Genomic DNA, 18,640 nt, shown 5'->3' on the forward strand with positions numbered 1-18,640 from the left:
ATCAACAGTAAATCTACCTATATATTTATATATACATATAGCTCTTTCGTTCGTTTTCGATAACCTCCATATCTATATTTAGGATAGCTTCTATAATAACATTCCATTATGAGTCTATTCTCCTTTGTTGTCCATTTCTTCCTTTGGGTTTTTTCTTTCTTGTTGGCTGTGTTTTTTCTTGTTTTTTTTATTTTACAAAGGAGTCACCACTTATCAAGGCCCAGAGGCCACTCAAGGATAAGAGTTAATAAGTGTACAGCGGTCAATGGGACAATGATGTAGTAATCGTTAGTAGTGGAAATTTGGTAAATTGGATTTCTTAAGGGGAACGGCTCATTGAGAACTTGTTTACATTGGACTTGAAGATGATCATATTATAGTCAACCGAAAAGCAAGCAAATGGAAGAGAGTTCCACAGGTGTGCAGTTCTAAGAAAAAAGCGTTGTTCATGAAATCTACGTTTAGGTTTAGGCACGGATAATGAGTGAGGGAAATTATTGATAGTGTTTTCAGCTAGATGAGTGTTTCTCATGAAAGTTTGGTGAGGGGGGGGGGCATAGATTGGAGTTCAGACGAGCACTTGCCATGAAAATACCGATAAAGCAGAGACAGGCTCGCAACGTCTCTTTTGTGAGAAAGAGGTTGCAGAGAAGAGAAAAGGGCATCCCCCACAGGGCTACGAAGTCTATTTTTAACTCTGTCAAGGCAGGATAAGGTATTTCTAGCAACTCCTGCCCAGATGTGGAATGGTCCCTGGAATTAGAGGTTATATTTACCTGTTCAATGTCCATGTTATATTTCTGAAATTCAAAAGTGGGCTAACATTCGCAGGATGACAACCGGGTCCCCCATGTAGGCTACCGAGAGAGCATCTGCTGATCATGACATCCAGATCTTTCTTCTGATTTGTGTTATTTGTATTGAACATTTTTCATATTGTTGTGTTTGTGGCAACACCAGGCCCAGAGTTGTTTTACCTGTGGTTCTGACGCAGGGATAGTGTATACCTTTCATGTATATGGGACGTATCGTGCACTATCACACATGTATGAAAGACATGAACAGACACAGACAGGACACCCCCCCCCAAAAAAAAAGAAATTTCACAAGAACTAAGTATTGTACTTAGTATAAGTCAAATTTTTTTTATGATCTAAGAAAACCTATAACAATTTTTTTTTATGATCTAAGAAAACCTATAACAATTTTTTTTATGATCTAAGAAAACCTATAACAATTTTTTTTATGATCTAAGAAAACCTATCACAATTTTTTTTTATGATCTAAGAAAACCTATAACAATTTTTTTTTATGATCTAAGAAAACCTATAACAATTTTTTTTTTATGATCTAAGAAAACCTATAACAATTTTTTTTTTATGATCTAAGAAAACCTATAACAATTTTTTTTTATGATCTAAGAAAACCTATAACAATTTTTTTTTATGATCTAAGAAAACCTATAACAATTTTTTTTTATGATCTAAGAAAACCTATAACAATTTTTTTTATGATCTAAGTAAACCTATAACAATTTTTTTTATGATCTAAGAAAACCTATAACAATTTTTTTTTATGATCTAAGAAAACCTATAACAATTTTTTTTTTATGATCTAAGAAAACCTATAACAATTTTTTTTATGATCTAAGAAAACCTATAACAATTTTTTTTTATGATCTAAGAAAACCTATCACAATTTTTTTTTATGATCTAAGAAAACCTATATCAATTTTTTTTTATGATCTAAGAAAACCTATAACAATTTTTTTTTATGATCTAAGAAAACCTATCACAATTTTTTTTTATGATCTAAGAAAACCTATCACAAATTTTTTTTATGATCTAAGAAAACCTATAACAATTTTTTTTATGATCTAAGAAAACCTATCACAAATTTTTTTTATGATCTAAGAAAACCTATCACAATTTTTTTTTATGATCTAAGAAAACCTATAACAATTTTTTTTTATGATCTAAGAAAACCTATAACAATTTTTTTTTATGATCTAAGAAAACCTATCACAATTTTTTTTTATGATCTAAGAAAACCTATAACAATTTTTTTTTATGATCTAAGAAAACCTATAACATTTTTTTTTATGATCTAAGAAAACCTATAACATTTTTTTTTTATGATCTAAGAAAACCTATAACAATTTTTTTTTATGATCTAAGAAAACCTATCACAATTTTTTTTTATGATCTAAGAAAACCTATAACAATTTTTTTTTTATGATCTAAGAAAACCTATAACAATTTTTTTTATGATCTAAGAAAACCTATAACAATTTTTTTTTATGATCTAAGAAAACCTATAACAATTTTTTTTTATGATCTAAGAAAACCTATCACAATTTTTTTTTATGATCTAAGAAAACCTATAACAATTTTTTTTTTTATGATCTAAGAAAACCTATAACAATTGGATAAGCAAATAGAAATTTTATTTTCAAAATCCATGTACATAAAATGCAAATATGGATAAATATCCCCCCCCCCAAAAAAATGAAAATGAATTTTTTTCTGGTGTAGTCTTACTTATTTAAGTACTTCTGTATTTACTGACCCGTTTTTTCAGTGAATGCTACCTCAGCATATCCCATGAACTTACATAGACTGTTGGAATATGTCAAAAACGCTCAGCCAATGAAAAATTGATTGACCATTCAATGTTACAAACACACTGTGTATTTTAGCGAATGAAAATCTAAAATTAAATGACAATTAATAAATTGGAAGAAAATATTTGCATTATTTATCTTAAAAAAATTTTTCATACCAATAAAAAAATTTATTTTTTTCAAAAATTTTCTCACAAAAATGTTTTTTTTTTTTTAATACGAATAAAAAAAATGATATTTTTTCAAAAATTTTCATACAAAAATGTTTTTGTTTAAAAAAAAATTATTCTTAGAAGAAATTGATGTCATATTTTGATTTATTATATTTCCATTTTGTTGTCATTGTAATTACAATAAGATAATTCTTTTTTCTAACGTTTTAAAATTTGATCCGCGCTCAGCATATTCCGGCAGTTTACGTCAGCTGCCAGGATATATCGAGGCAACATCTAGGAAATATGAGTCAGTAAATACAGGAGTACTTTTATTTATAGTTTTCCAGTAAGAACATTAATTACGCACACGACTTTTAAATCATTTTCGTATCTCCATAGATATTCTTTAATCACACCTGCCTGTGATTAACATGAACCAATTTTATTTTTATATTTAATCATGACGGAGATCCGAACATACAAAATGTTTGTATTGTTTTCATTACTCAGACAATTATTCTCATCTTGAGTATTAATGGCACAACGTTACGGTCGTTGTAACCTACAACCTTCCTCGGCTGTTAAATTCATGTTTCCTTTTCCTTAGTAAAGAAAAGGAAACATGAATTTAACACCCGAGGAAGGTCGTAGGTTACAACGACCGTAACGTTGTGCCAATAACACCCAAGATGAGAACAATTGTTCGAGTAACCAAAAACAATACGTTCACATCTCAAAAATTCAGAACCACATCCAAAAATGTTCATAACAAAACGTAAACATCATCAAGAATGCATCATGTATTCTTGATGAAGCCTATTCGAGACGAAATATCATTTCAAATCATGGCTTAAAATCTTTTTGTTTCAATCAGTCTACCTTTTGTTTCTCATCTCCACTTTTGTTGCATTCATCAACTAAATATAACTCTCACACATAAAAGTGGTGAAAATTATTCGGCAACCTATATATATATATAAAGTAGTAATGTTCGCGCGCGCGTGTGTGTGTGTGTACACCACTGGACTGATTATGACCAAACTTAACATCATGATGGTTTCCGAGCATTATTTTAGATGAAGGTCAAAGGTTAATGTCATATTTGGTGCAGATCTTACAACATCCACAAAAAGTGCGGGTATTTTTGCTATTATGATATAAAAATGCTTAGAAATCTTATATATAAATGGTGTTTTAGTATATAATATTCAGATATGTTTGGTGGATACACATCGACAACCGATTATTTAATAATAATAATAATAATAATAGTCCAGATTTCGTTTGAAAACGTCTCCCTGAAAAAAAAGCTAGAATTAATTCTCAGAGGAATCTCCCTCAATCCTGGTTCCAGGAGTTTCAAATATCAAGCGTTTTCCTAAGGATTTTGGTGGTCCCTACAGTAGTAGAGGTCTGAAGACCGATTATGTGATACTATACCTTGCATACCAACTACCGCTGAGATTATTAAGATATTAATCCCATGTATACATCTTATCTTTTACATCTTATCTTTTACATTTTATCTAATACATCTTATCTTTTACATCTTTTTGCATATTATCTGTTACATCTTATCTTTTGCATCTTATCTTTTACATCTTTTACATCTTATCTTTTACATCTTTTACATCTTATTTTTTACATCTTATCATTTACATCTTTTACGTCTTATCGTTTACATCTTTTACATCTCTTACATCATTTACATCTTATCATGTCTTATACATCTTTTACATCTTATCTTAAATCATCTTTTACATCTTATCTTTTACATCTGTTACATGTTATCTTTTGCATCTTTTACATCTTTTGCATCTTTTGCATCTTTTACATCTTTTGCATCTTTTACATCTTTTATATCTTTTATATCTTATCTTTTCCATCTTTTTACATCTTATCTTTTACATCTTTTAAATCTTTTACATCATCTTTTACATCTTATCTTATGCATCTTATCTTTTACATCTTTTTACACTTTATCTTTTACATCTTATCTTTTACATCATCTTTTACATCTTATACATCTTATCTTTTACATCTTTTTACACTTTATCTTTTACATCTTATCTTTTGCATCTTTTATATCTTATCTTGTATATCTGTTACATCTTATCTTTTATATTTTTTACATCATTTACATCTTATCATCTGTTACATCCTGTCTTATACATCTTTACAGCTTATCTTTTAAATCTTTCCATGTTCATAACAAAATCTTATCTTTTACATCTTATCTTTTACATCTTTTATATCCTATCTTTTACATCTTTTACATCTTATCTTTTACATCTTTTTGCATTTCGTCTTATACATCTTATCTTTTCCATCTTTTTACATCTTCTCTTTTGTATCTAATCTTTTACATCTTATCATTTGCATCTTTTGCATCTTTTATAGCTTTTGCATCTTTTACATCTTTTGCATCTTTTACATCTTTTATATCTTTTACATCTGTTACATCTTATCTTTTACATCTGTTACTTTATCTTTTACATCTGTTACCTTATCCTTTGCATATTTTGCATCTGTTACATCTTTTACATTTTTTGCATCTTTTACATATTTTATATATTTTACATCTTATCTTTTACATCTTATCTTTTACATCTTACTTTATACACATCTTTTACATCTTTTACATCTTATCTTTTACTTATCTTTTACATCTTTACATTTTATCTTTTACATCTTTTATCTTATCTTTTACATCTTTTACATCTTATCTTTTACATTTTTTACATCTTATCTTTTACATCTTTTACATCTTATCTTTTACATTTTTTACATCTTATCTTTTACATCTTTTACATCTTATATTTTAAATCTTATCATTTACATCTTTTACATCTTTTACATATTACCTTTTACATCTTTTACATCTTTTTACATCTTATCTGTTACATCTTTTACATCTTCTACATCTTATCTTTTACATCTTTTGCATCTTATCTTGTACATCTTATCTTTTACATTTTATCTTTTACATTTTATCTTTTACATTTTATCTTTTACATCTTATCTTTTACATCTTATCTTTTACATCGTTTACATCTTTTACATCGTTTACATCTTATCTTTTACATCGTTTACATCTTATCTTTTACATCTTATCTTTTACATCTTATCTTTTACATCTTTTTTACATCTTATCTCTTTATATCTTTTACATCTTATCTTTTACATCTTATCTTTTACATTTTATCTTTTACATTTTATCTTTTACATCTTATCTTTTACATCTTATCTTTTACATCTTATCTTTTACATCTTATCTTTTACATCGTTTACATCTTTTACATCGTTTACATCTTATCTTTTACATCGCTTACATCTTATCTTTTACATCTTTTTTACATCTTATCTTTTACATCTTTTACATCTTATCTTTTACATCTTTTACATCTTATCTCTTTATATCTTATCTTTTCCATCTTTTTACATCTTATCTTTTCTATCTTTTTACATCTTATCTGTTACATCTTTTTACATCTCATCTTTTACATCTTTTACATCTCATCTTTTACATCTTTTACATCTTATCTTTTACAGCTGTTACATGTTATCTTTTACAATGTCTACATCTTTTACATCTTATCTTTTACATTTTTTACATCTTATTTTATACATCTTATCTTTTACATCTTATCTTTTACATCTTTTCATCTTATATTACACATCTTATCTTTTACATCTCATCCGAGCAAAATCTTCTCAATCTTTTTCTTGTTCCATACTAGTTGAAATTACTACAATTTTTCCCTTCTCAATTATCTAGAAAAGTTTTCCGTCCTCACTTATTCTTTAGTCTCTAGTCTCTCTCCATTACTTTCCATCTCTTTTCCTCTTAACAATTCTGCTGATCTTTTCCATAAAATCTGAAACCTTACTATGAATAATTTCAACAAACAAATCAAGTGTTACAATATTTTTGCACTATAATGGGGGTATTATCCCCCATAATCGGAAGATTCTATTTATAAACGGTGCTGCTAGGAACTGACGAATTGAATTAATTCACGTTTTTCTACCAACCAATCAGAAAGCAGAATTGCTCTATAAATATTAAACCTTTCTGTAGCAATTTCACATGTTTTCTTTGTGTCAACACGGGAAGAATTTTTTGCTCTGCGGATTCCAACTCGAGAACTGCAACTCAGTCACCTCTCAGGACTTGTGTAGAACAACAAACCATTGGAAACTGTTCTGAAACTAAACATGGCTTACACTTCTAGATCAAGCAAAAACCCAACTTCCAATGTAACCGCCCATTATTATTTCACCCCATGTTAGTGGGAACTGTTACAGTTTTTCCTTTTCAATTCTCTAGAGAAGTTTTGTGTCTTCACTCATTCTTTCGTCCCTATTTTCTCTCCATTATTTTTTCTCTCCATTATTTTTTCTCTCCTTTGCTTTTAATAATTTTGCTGACCTCAAAATCCAAAAAAATTAAGAATTTCAATAAAAAGAAATCAAGCAAAAACCCAAGTGCTCATTCTCTGACATGTAAAAGTTTACGTTCCGACTATATGAGACACAAAACCTGACCTGTTGTTCTTTGTGTGAAACTGGCATTAACTCAACTGTTTCCTCATCAAAGCTATTCTAACTTCATATCCAAACCTGATCCGCATAAAAGTCTACTCGACAAGGTATCTGGAAATGTCTTTTCCGCCATCAACGATTTGCAACCTCTTTGTCACTTTGATAATGACTACCAAATCCGAACAATTGTGTTCCAATTGTTTGGTTGTCGTGACACTTTTGCCCCACCATACCTCTACATTGCCATCCTCACTTGTTCTTACTTCATCAGGTACATCCTCAAACCACTTCCCAGCACATTTCACGTGAAAATTCCAACAAACCTCCCAGTATATCCTAAACCCTATGCAGTCATGCGCTCTGAGCCAATATGCAAGGTGTACAACTGACTCAGAAAATTTTCTACAAACCCTGCAATCTGATAATAATAAGAAGAAGAAGAAAAAGAAAAAGAACATTGAAGCTGCATACCTATAATTTCTCTAACCCCACCCCCATTACCACATCATTGTCCCCCCCCCAAAAAAAAAACAAGAGTGAAACGAAATAGCCAAGTAGTCAAGGAGAAAGAAAAACCAAGGAGTAAGCACTGACAAGACCTCCACTGTAAAAGTGCGAAGAGAACTGGAAAGTGACTTTTATGATAGTAGAGATAATTTTCCTAACAGAATGGAACTCAGCCGAGCAACTATCATAAAAATGATAGGGTAACACATAATTTTTTTAAAAAGAAGGAAAAGCTTTGTAATCAAAATGACAATGTATACTAATATGGCAGAAGAAAAAAAAATTATTTACAGCGGTTGTAGTAAGATGAGTTTTTGTTGTACTAATGTGGCAGGTAGGGCCACGTTAAAATGATGTTGAAACGGATTTTTTCACGTTATTTTTCCATGTTACAATAAATTAGCCATGCATGTATGAAGTCTCCCGGCTATAAATGTAGCATGCCCGTCACACTCGAACCGTGTCATTACGTTTCAATCAATCAGACACACATTTTGTCTGATACTTCTTCACAAAAAAACAAACAAAAATAAATGGGAAATAAATAAAAATCCGACCCGGAATTATTTTTTTTTTAAATGCAATTATGTTTTTAAGTGCAAATGAAGTGCAATTATTTTTTAAAGTGCAAATGAAGTGCAATTATTTTTTAGTGCAAATGAAGTGCAATTATTTTTTAGTGCAAATGAAGTGCAATTATTTTTTAGTGCAAATGAAGTGCAATTATTTTTTAAAGTGCAAATGAAATGCATTTATACGTGAATCTTCCAACAATAACGCATTTCATTATTTTTCACAAGTCTTAGCACATTTTTCTCTCTCGGCGCACATGAGTAAAAAAAAAAAAAAACGTTTGATCGCTTCAGTTGCACAACTATGTACTCCTTTTTTCTGCCTTTTTTCCTCCTCCTTCCCGTGACACCAGCTTCCTTAATTTGCATATGTGCTAAGACGGCTGCTGCTGATTTTCTCATGTGCGGGCCATGCATACTATGTTACTTAAATAGAGAAGTCAATATTGCAGTAGACAGCTATGACAGTCGGACCGAACAGTCTGATAATCTTTTTATTTCTATATTTTGTTTTATTGGTCTGTGTTACTATATTTTGTTTTATTGGTCTGTGTTACTATATTTTGTTTTATTGGTCTGTGTTACTATATTTTGTTTTATTGGTCTGTGTTACCATATTGCAGGGTGGAACGATAAAATTGTCGCCCTAGAAAAGACGACACGATTCCATTTGATGAAAACCGGTTTTCTATTTTTGTTGCAGACCATCTACTAGTTGGCCAGTTGTGTACAAATCCTTCTATTATGTCTGAAATGAGACAATGTTCAACGAGCGAGATCAGAGATGTGCTGCTGTTATAACTCATGCTTTCTACCGATCCAAATTATTACAACAGGACCATTGCTAGTACCTTCAAAATGCATTGCTGAATTGCCATGAATAACAGAGACGTGTCCAGGGTGATGAAAACATAGTTTCTGGCCATAGTTATGGTCGTTGGTTTCAAGTGAAGACCACATCTCACATCTTTGAAGTCAGTTTGAAAGTCAACACCAAAATGTACTTGGATGTGCAGACGAATGTAGTGGCCCCCTCGTGCAATTAGGTGGCTGCTGGCAGATCCTGGGTGTGGCAGCAGGACTCGACACCGGCTCACGTCCAAAGAGACCCAGGCTTCAGAAGGATTACTACAACTTTGTACCCTTCTCTTACTGCTCCCCCCCCCCTTCCTCTCCGACCTGAACTCATTGGACTACTTCGTTTGGTCACACTTCGAGAACATCACCAACATGACCTCCCACCACACCAAAGCCAGCATGATCGCCATCATATGCAGAGTATTTGCCAAGCTCCTGCCAGTACTTGTGGAAAAGGCATGCTCTTAGTTCCGGACCCGTATTAAGGCAGTGATTGAGGCTGAAGGTAGCTATATTGAATAGATGTTAGCTCTACTATATAATCAAGTTACCTGAACTGAATTTTTCAATAAAAGATTTTCTTTAGGGCGACAGTTTTATCATTCCACTCTGTAGTTTACTCAATTTCTGCTGAGTTAGGAGCCTCAAATGATTGGATTTTTTATGGGCCGTTCTTTTATGGGTATTTAACCGGTTAAAATTGAAAAAAAAATCGTTATATATTTTGTACATTCATCTTAGTTTATTTTTAATTTTTAATCAGTTTATGTGCATGTCACAGCGGTAACGTCACCAGCTTTCAATGTTACAGTTTCGGTTTCAATTCTAACCGATGGTACCCAAATACTTTTTTTTTTTTACTTTTGAAATCACGACTATAATAATATATACGAAATCTGGGCAAATTAAAATATCATATTTAAGCGTATTTATGCCCAGGCAAAGCCGGACGCCCCCCCCCTCCCATGTCATGTATGGGTTAATATAAATAACAGTTTGGAAAGTAAAGATAGCGTAGCACAGGGATGTCCATTATGTCGGCCAGTCGATCGCAAAGGTATTCTGAGTAGATTGCATGGCATTAAAAGCAAAAACGTTGGCGCTGGCAAACTTTCAGAACCTCACAGCAGAACTGGAGACACAAGAGCGGTCATGTGCACTTCAAAAGACATTAATACGCATTTAGGGTGAGTTTTTGCGCACACCCTAAGAAAATAATTATTCGACACAAAATAATAAACACTGAATAAGGAAAACAACAGCCTCGTTTTAAACACAATAAATGAAAGAGTTTTATTACGCCAAACAACAGTGTGGAATGTTCTTCTGTATAAAATCAAATCTCTGGTCAGCTCATGTAATATCTCGGCAGTTATTCCAACTTGAAATCGTCCATCTTGCCGTAAGCCGACATCGGAAGGTGAGGACAGAGAATTAATTGGAAGGCAGGACAAGGCGTCTGCTGCACTATTCTGTTCACCTGAGATATGTCGGATATTGCTGGTAAATTGCAAAACAAAATCCAAGTGGCGAGTTTCACAAGGTAAGTGGATGGTGATCAGTGTAGATCACAAATTGACGGCCCTCGAGTGAATGCTGAAAGTGTTTCACTGTGAGGTATATAGCTAGGAGTTAACAGACAAACGTGCTGTAACGTTGTTCTGCCGGTTTCAGTTGCTTCAAAAAATCAGTGAGTCATTGTAGTTGTTGTCGGGTGCTGTTGTTGCAACACTGCATCTACAGTTGTGCCTGATCTGTCCACGACAAGAGAAAACTGGCCATCGGGCACAGGATGTACAAGTAATGAAGTTGTTGCTATTTTCTGTTTTACTTTGTTAAAGGCTTTCAGCTGAATATCATTCAGTAAAATCTGCTCATTTTTCCCTTCCTGTTACGTAACAGGTCAGAAAGAGGAGACATGAGATCCGCACAGTGTCGCATAACAGGTCAGAAAGAGGAGACAGCAGATCCGCACAGTGTCGCATAACAGGTCAGAAAGAGGAGACATGAGATCCGCACAGTGTGGAATAAAGCACATGCACTAATAAAGTAGGCCAAGGAAGTACATTAGTTGAAGATGTTGTAGAGCCTTCACCTTATCGGGTAAGGGAGATATACCTTCTAGGCTGACAATGTATCCCAAGAAAACTAGTGACAAAGCACCGAAAACACATTTACCAGGGTTAATTCTCACCTGTTATTTCTGAAACTGTTCAAACAGTAGAGGAAGGTAAGTGACATGTTCCTCAGGTGAAGCACTTGCCATGAGAATGTCGTCTATGTAGTTATAGACAAAGTCCAAATGACACAATACTTCGCCCATGCAGTGTTGAAAGGTACTAGCCGTGTTTGGCAATCTGGAGGGCATAGTTAAAAATTCAAACACTCCAAATGGATAGTAATTGTCTGTATTTTTGAGATGAGGTGTTTTCATTGATTGAGATTGTCAGACTGACTTCCTCATCTTGGTTGTTATTGTCACAACGTTTTGCCCTCCGGCCTTCATCAGGTGTTTTGTATCAAACTGGGGAACCGTTTGTTAGGAGTCTCGAACCCAACCCTTTATTATTATTACGGGGGTACCGTGTTCGGACTCCAGCTAGGCTCTGGAACATAGTTGCTGATTCTCTGTTTTGAATGTTACTTTTTCATTGCCTTCGTTCAGGATTGAACTCAGCACCTTTGGGTAACTGTAAACTTTGATATGTCTAGGACCACTCGGCCATAGTGGTCCTAGACGTTGTATCAAAGTTTACAGTTACCCAAAGGCGCTGAGTTCAATCCTGAACGAAGGCAATGAAAAAGTAACATTCAAAACAGAGAATCAGCAACTATGTCCCAGAGCCTAGCTGGAGTCCGAACACGGTACCCCCGTAATAATTATAAAGGGTTGGGTTCGAGACTCCTAACAAACAGTTCCCCAGTTTGATACAAAACACCTGATGAAGGCCGGAGGGCAAAATGGCCAAAACGTTGTGACAATAACAACCAAGATGAGGAAGTCAGTCCGAAAATCTCAATCACTCCAAATGGAGTTGTTACCGCAGGTTTTGGTTTATTGGCCAGGTATTTGATGGTAAGCCTTTACAAAATCTAGTTTGGAGAAGGTCTTACAACTATGCAATGAATAAGCAAAGTCTTGTTTGTGTGGGATTGAGTTTTGAATGAACAAGCATAATTAAAGTTAGCAAATACCTTTTATGGATGTAAATTAATTTAGTATTTTGGTTATTTTTTATTCATTTATTAATCTTGGAAAAATTTTCGACTTTCTTAGGATTTTTCATGGCCAACTCTTGGGAAATCCCATAAATGTCACTGGGATCCTTGGACTATAAAAGTTTTTACTATTAATTTTTTTTTCTTTAATTTGTTTTTTGTTTTTTTTTAATAAAATCAGGATTTCAAACACTACTTAACTTGTTGGCACTTTCTTCATAATAAATATCTGTACTCGGGCAAGACCCGTAGTATTATTAGTAAATAAATGTGTGTACGCGTGTAAAACTCCAAATTTGTTAACGAACACAGACAGATAGAAAGTTCAGTATTTTAATTGTAAAATGAAAAAAAAAATTTAGTTTATTAGATTTATTGTTTTTTTTTTAAATGGAAATCGCTCCAGACAAAGCATGAAGCCACTTGATGTAAGAAGCTTAAAAAAAAAAGAATACGCCTTCAGGATGAAATGCTTGTCAACGTTAAGTGTTAGATGAAATAGATTCTGACCCAGAAAACAGCAATTCTTCTCTCTTTGTCAGAATCATCACTCATGGAATGTAAGGACTAAAGGACAAAATAAAGGAAGCGAGAGTTACGTCGGGTTATCAAACGTAAACCCAAGATCCACTTTCTATTCGCTTTAAATTATAACGTGGGGGGGTCGAGGTAGTAAGAAACCCTTGAGACTCAAACCAGAAATAAATGTCCAATCATCATGCCACGTCACATATTTGAAGTCGGCTTGAAAGTTAACACCAAAATGTACCTGGATGTGCTGAAGAGTGTGGTTATCCTCTGGTGCAATCAGGTGACCACTGGCAGACGCTGCATGTGGCAGCAGGACTCAGTGCCAACCCACAAGTCCAAAAGACTCTGGCTTGGCTTCAGAAGGAGTGCTACAACTTTGTATCCTTCTCTCACTGGGCCCTCCCCTCCTCCCCCGACCTGAACCCGCTGGACTACTTCGTTTGGTCATACGTTGAGAACATCACAAACTTGACCTCCTACAGCATCAAAGCCAGCCTGATTGCCATCATCCAAATATTCGCTGAGCTTGCACCAGCACCATATCGAGGCAGTGACTGAGGCTGAGGGTGCTTACATTGAATAGATATCATCTCTACTACATAATCTAGTTACCAGAATTGACTTTTTTTAATAAACGTTTTAAAATAAAGCTGCAGCGTTGATTTCTTTAGAGTGAAAAATTTATCATTCCATCCTGTATACATATGTAACATGGCCATTATATTTTAACCACTCAGACCCACATGTTGTCTGATACTGTCGCAGAAACAAAAAAAAGGGCATAAAAAATATGACTTTGCATTTTTTCTAGGTGAATGCAAAAAAACATTCATTCCAGTAATTTCCAACAACAAACTTCACTGTTTCTCTCTCATCGCCCAACAGTCAAAACACGTTCGATTGCTTCCTTTGCTCCACCACATACTGTCCTTTTCTCCTCCTTCCCGTGATGTCAGTGCATACACACTTGCTTGATTTGCTAATATATTAGCAGCAGCAGCCATATTCAAAACCTATTGTAATCTCAAAATATGTAGTATAAAGCTACCAGAATGATGACTTGAATTATCTGGGCTAGAGTCAGGGTAAGTGTTGGAACCAATGCAATGCAGAAATATCCAAAATAATGATGACATTACAGTACTGAAGATCGGCTGTGATGTACAAAAAAAAAACGCAATTTAAAACAATGTATATAAAAAAAGGACACATCTATATATATAAAAGCCAAACGTCTGTGTGTATGTATGTATGTTTGTTTGTAACGCTAAAACTTTTGAAAGACGGAACCAAACTTGACAAATTTGGTATCATATCGAAGCCCCATCACCCGGATGACAAATATCGAAATTTCACGTCAAACGGACCACTAGAAGTTGGTCAACTGATCAGTTATCTTCTAGGGGGGCCCCCCAAAAAACCTGTCATTATCTATATTTTATCTATATTATGTTTGTTTGTAACGCTAAAACTTGAGATGAAAGATTCCTCTCCCCTAAGAATAAAACATATGTTCAATATCTGCTTTTGTTTTTTCATTGTTTATACGGTCCCGAGCAACGCCGGGTAGCCCTGCTAGTTTTTAATAAAGGTTGATTTTTGTTTTGTTACATAGTGTAAGACAAAACAAGTAATAATTATGTTAAAAAATGATTACTTGTTCTGTCCTATTGTTAGATGTTGACCAGACAATGCTGAAAGATGTGCTAGTCGATGATTATTATGATTATTCAAGTCAAAAAGTTTTGTCAACTAGAATATGTTTTAGAGTAATCAAAATATTTAGAATAAATATTTATTTACATTAATTTAGGAAAGTAACTTAAAAATGTTATCATAATTTAGTTGACAACTTAGAAATAATGACATGTAAAAACATCAGGTGATTATCTTAGTAACGTTTACTAATGACATCATTTAGAAAGGGAGATGGTCTTTTTGAGATACATGGAAATGTGATGAGTCAGTCAGAGTCGAGAGAGGGACGTAGACGGTTTTCAGATCATGATAACTTCAAGTAATAGGGGTCAGAAATGGTGATAGTCAGAATCAGCATTGCAACTTTCCAAAAGGGGAAAAATCACTCTGGAATAAAAAGCTGCCGAAAATAAAACCTGAGGCTCTGCCATTTCTGGAGAAGAATTTCCATTGCAGCTTTTCCATCAAACAAAACCAAAGATATGTTCGATTGGCCAGATGTTGAAACCCTGAATAAATGTTATTCACTCTTTGTGTTGTAAAAATTTTATGTAATGAGTGGTATTAAGATGAGTATGTATTATTCTTTGGTGTTGACTGTTCGTATTAGTCTTAGTGTGTTCATGTTGTTGAGTGTTGTCAGATGCTAGATTTTATATATATTCATTGTGAGTGTTCATATTGTCGAGATATATTGTCTTATATATAAAGAGACCGACAGGTAGGGTACCGGTTACTACAGCTGAGCCTAGCATGTAATTCAATGAGAGGAGATTTATAAATATCTTAATAGATAGACCGAGAGATAGTGTGTTTGTTTCATTTTTTTTTTTCCATCACATTTCTCTTTTGGCAATGGTTTCAACCGCTTGTTTGATTAAAAATTCGATATCATGCATAAACGCTTACTTTCTTAAATGGTCTTATGATTTTGATCAGGACTGTATAACGATTTTTTCAATTTTGACCCATTAAAAACTATTTTATCTAAAGACCCATAAAATAACAATCTATAAAAAATCCAATCATTTGAAGCCGCTAGTGCTACTCTAGGTGTATCAGAATTTTTGTAGGAATTTTTGACACCCCTAACACGAAAGTGCGAATAAAATATAAAAATCTCATAATTTCTCTGTTAAAAGTGGGTTTTTTATTTTCTTTATGGCTTATACTTCCAAAATAAACTATTACAGTTGTTTTAAAAGTAATAGAAATATTTTTTTTTTTAAAAACAGTAATGAATTTTCCGAACTCAATATTTTTCAATTTTTAAACTTTAAAAATCTATCAAAATTTTTCTATTGATTCTATTTTTACGATATTTTCAGGGTCAATGTGAAATTTTATGTTCTTTCCAATAAACCGAATATAATATTTTAGACAAACGTTTTTTTTTTTTAAATTCACGCCCCCACATTTTCAAGTTTCTCTTAAAAAGTAAATAATTTATGTTGAATAGTTTTATATATCACAAATTGAAGAGAAAAGGTCAATAAATAATATATTCAAATTTAAAACAAAAAAAAAATCCGTTTTTTAGAAATTTACCTGTAAAGTCCGAAGTTTAAAACCTTTTTTTTTTTAAAAAAAACGTTTTTTTTTGTTTTTTTTTAATGAAACCTTGGTCCTTGCTCCTTTAATTGAAAAAATAAAATTAGGGCTTGAATTACATTTTTCGAGGAGTTATAAGCTTGGAAAGATGGGGTGGAATTATTCACTATTTTCACGAAATTTCTGATACACCTAGTGCTGCTCTGCGACTTTTAGTTTCGGAAGTGATAGAGTTTGAAAATATGGAGACAGACAGACATATAGCCTTTTATATATTATGTATACTTTTTATTTGTTTTTACAAAACCATTAATACGTCGCTACACATCATGAGCATGTTTCGATCAGCTAGTTATAAGTAACTAGAGACCGCTTCAGGCTTATACAAAAGCTGGGTCTGCATTTTTTTTCTTTTTCAACAAAAATCTTTAACGCTATTTTCGGCATAACTTTAAAAAAAAAAAAAAAATCTCTTGCTGGTACATATCCATTTTAGCCTGGTACGCATTTTTCTTTCCTCCCACTGCACACCGGTCCTGGATATGACCTTAAACTATATCCAGTGGTGAGGCCCCAGCTTGGGGGATTTGGGGAGTGTGGAACCCCCCTTTAGTTGCCATTCTTCCATGACCCGGAGTGGTAGTACCTGTTAGGGTCCCAACTATGGGTTAAATAGAAACCGACTTGAAAACAACAAATATAGTTAATTAAAAAATTTTTCTTCAAAATCTTTGGATTCGGCATTAAATTAACCTGAAAAAGGGTTGATATGCCGTAGCACAAAAACAACCAACTAACCAAGCACAGCCAGCCAATTCTTGTCTGCGACTTCACACGTCCATTTCCTTCTATGTTGTTTTGCTCCCCCCCCCCCCCAGCACGCATTGCATTTTTTTCTCCTGCTTCTTCCTGCGCACACTTCCTAATTTGCAGTTTTTCGATTACTTCTGCTTCTAATCTCTTCACATGCTGGCCATCCTTCGTTGTTGCTGATATTTTCCACTGCGCTCTGTTACATGCTGAAATCAGTTGTGTGCATATGTGAACTCAACCGTTCCTTCATTCTGTGCGATACACGATAACGCAGTGCATAAAAAATGGCACCATTCATTACTAAAATGAGGACAGGTGTCGTCTTTCAAGCTATTCTTTGTAGGTAAGCAAGAGCAATCCAGTCACCATCTTTGTTGCCAACTTTTAAACTAAAGTGAAGGCGAGAATGAGCCGGCTGTGGCCAGCATGGGGTCGGAAGAAAGAGAAACACATATCAGGTTAGAGAGACATATGGCAGCGAGAGACATTTTAAGTGGTGCCGAGATGGGAGAGTAAACGTAATAAATGCTAGTGTTAAAAGAAAAAATGCAACCCAGTTTTTTTTTTATATTTATGTTTGTTCCTGCAATGTTACATATATACACCACTCGACAATATTACAATATGTAATATTGAACTGGGTGATCATTTTAGGTTATATATCTCCTATATGTAATATTTTGATTGCAGAAATTCCCCTCGGGACTAAATTACAGTAGGTAATTGCTTGCAACAGATGGCACATACAAATCTATTATGTCTACACTATGATCCACCACCTCATGTAACTTTTGAACACCATTTATGCCACAAAAAAAACGTTTTTGGCATTGAAATATATTAACATTGTAAAAGTTTATGGTGATTAAAATACGTACAGTCTCCAAAAATGATGTAAAAAATAAAAAGGAGCTTTTCATTTCTATAGTATGCACTCTCTAGTTTAAGTTATCTCCCTTGAATAAAAACTCTCCATTTTAAAATTGTCTCTCTTCTTGATGAGAAACATTTTTTTAGTTGATTTTTTTTTTTTTTTTTTTTTGAACACAAAATTATGTAAAAACTAAATTTTAAAAAAGTTATAGCCATTAACTTAGAATAAGTACTTTTTGCCAAACTTCTAGAGATGTGGTATTGTGGTGACTAATGTCTATTTATACCCAACTGTGAATCAAATACTTAGTGTGCTGCACTTTATAAAAAAGGTCCATACAAAATTTCAGTCAGATCAGCCTAACAGTTTCTGAGAAAAAGTGGAGCAGGCAGTCAGACAAAGAGAACTATAATGTAGAAACTAGTTTAGCAAGAAAGTTAACTACAGTTATCTCCCCTACTTTATTATTTTATTTTTATTATTTTTTTTTTTTTCTTTTGTGTTTACTTGCCTCTCCATGAGGGCAGAGTTGGACATGAGGTCGATTTTTAGGGGGGGGGTGGAACAACTCCCCAAAAACGGCACTCCAGTCAGTAACAAAAAATTAAAAAAAAAAAATGTATCAGTCATAAAGGATCAGCATCTGAAGAACAGATACTACACTTTGGTCCTAGCCCGAAGGCCAAGAAAAAAC

The 18,640-nt window shown here is 33.3% G+C and overlaps 1 pseudogene; it reads right to left on the minus strand.

Annotated features, from left to right (window-relative positions):
* Positions 1–18,481: 18,481 nt before the first annotated feature.
* On the minus strand, positions 18,482–18,640 carry LOC145249127 (U2 spliceosomal RNA; annotated as a pseudogene).

This window comes from Euprymna scolopes, chromosome 27 (assembly GCF_053919585.1).
Source record: "Euprymna scolopes isolate OS-2025 chromosome 27, ASM5391958v1, whole genome shotgun sequence".
Classification (NCBI taxonomy): domain Eukaryota; kingdom Metazoa; phylum Mollusca; class Cephalopoda; order Sepiida; family Sepiolidae; genus Euprymna; species Euprymna scolopes.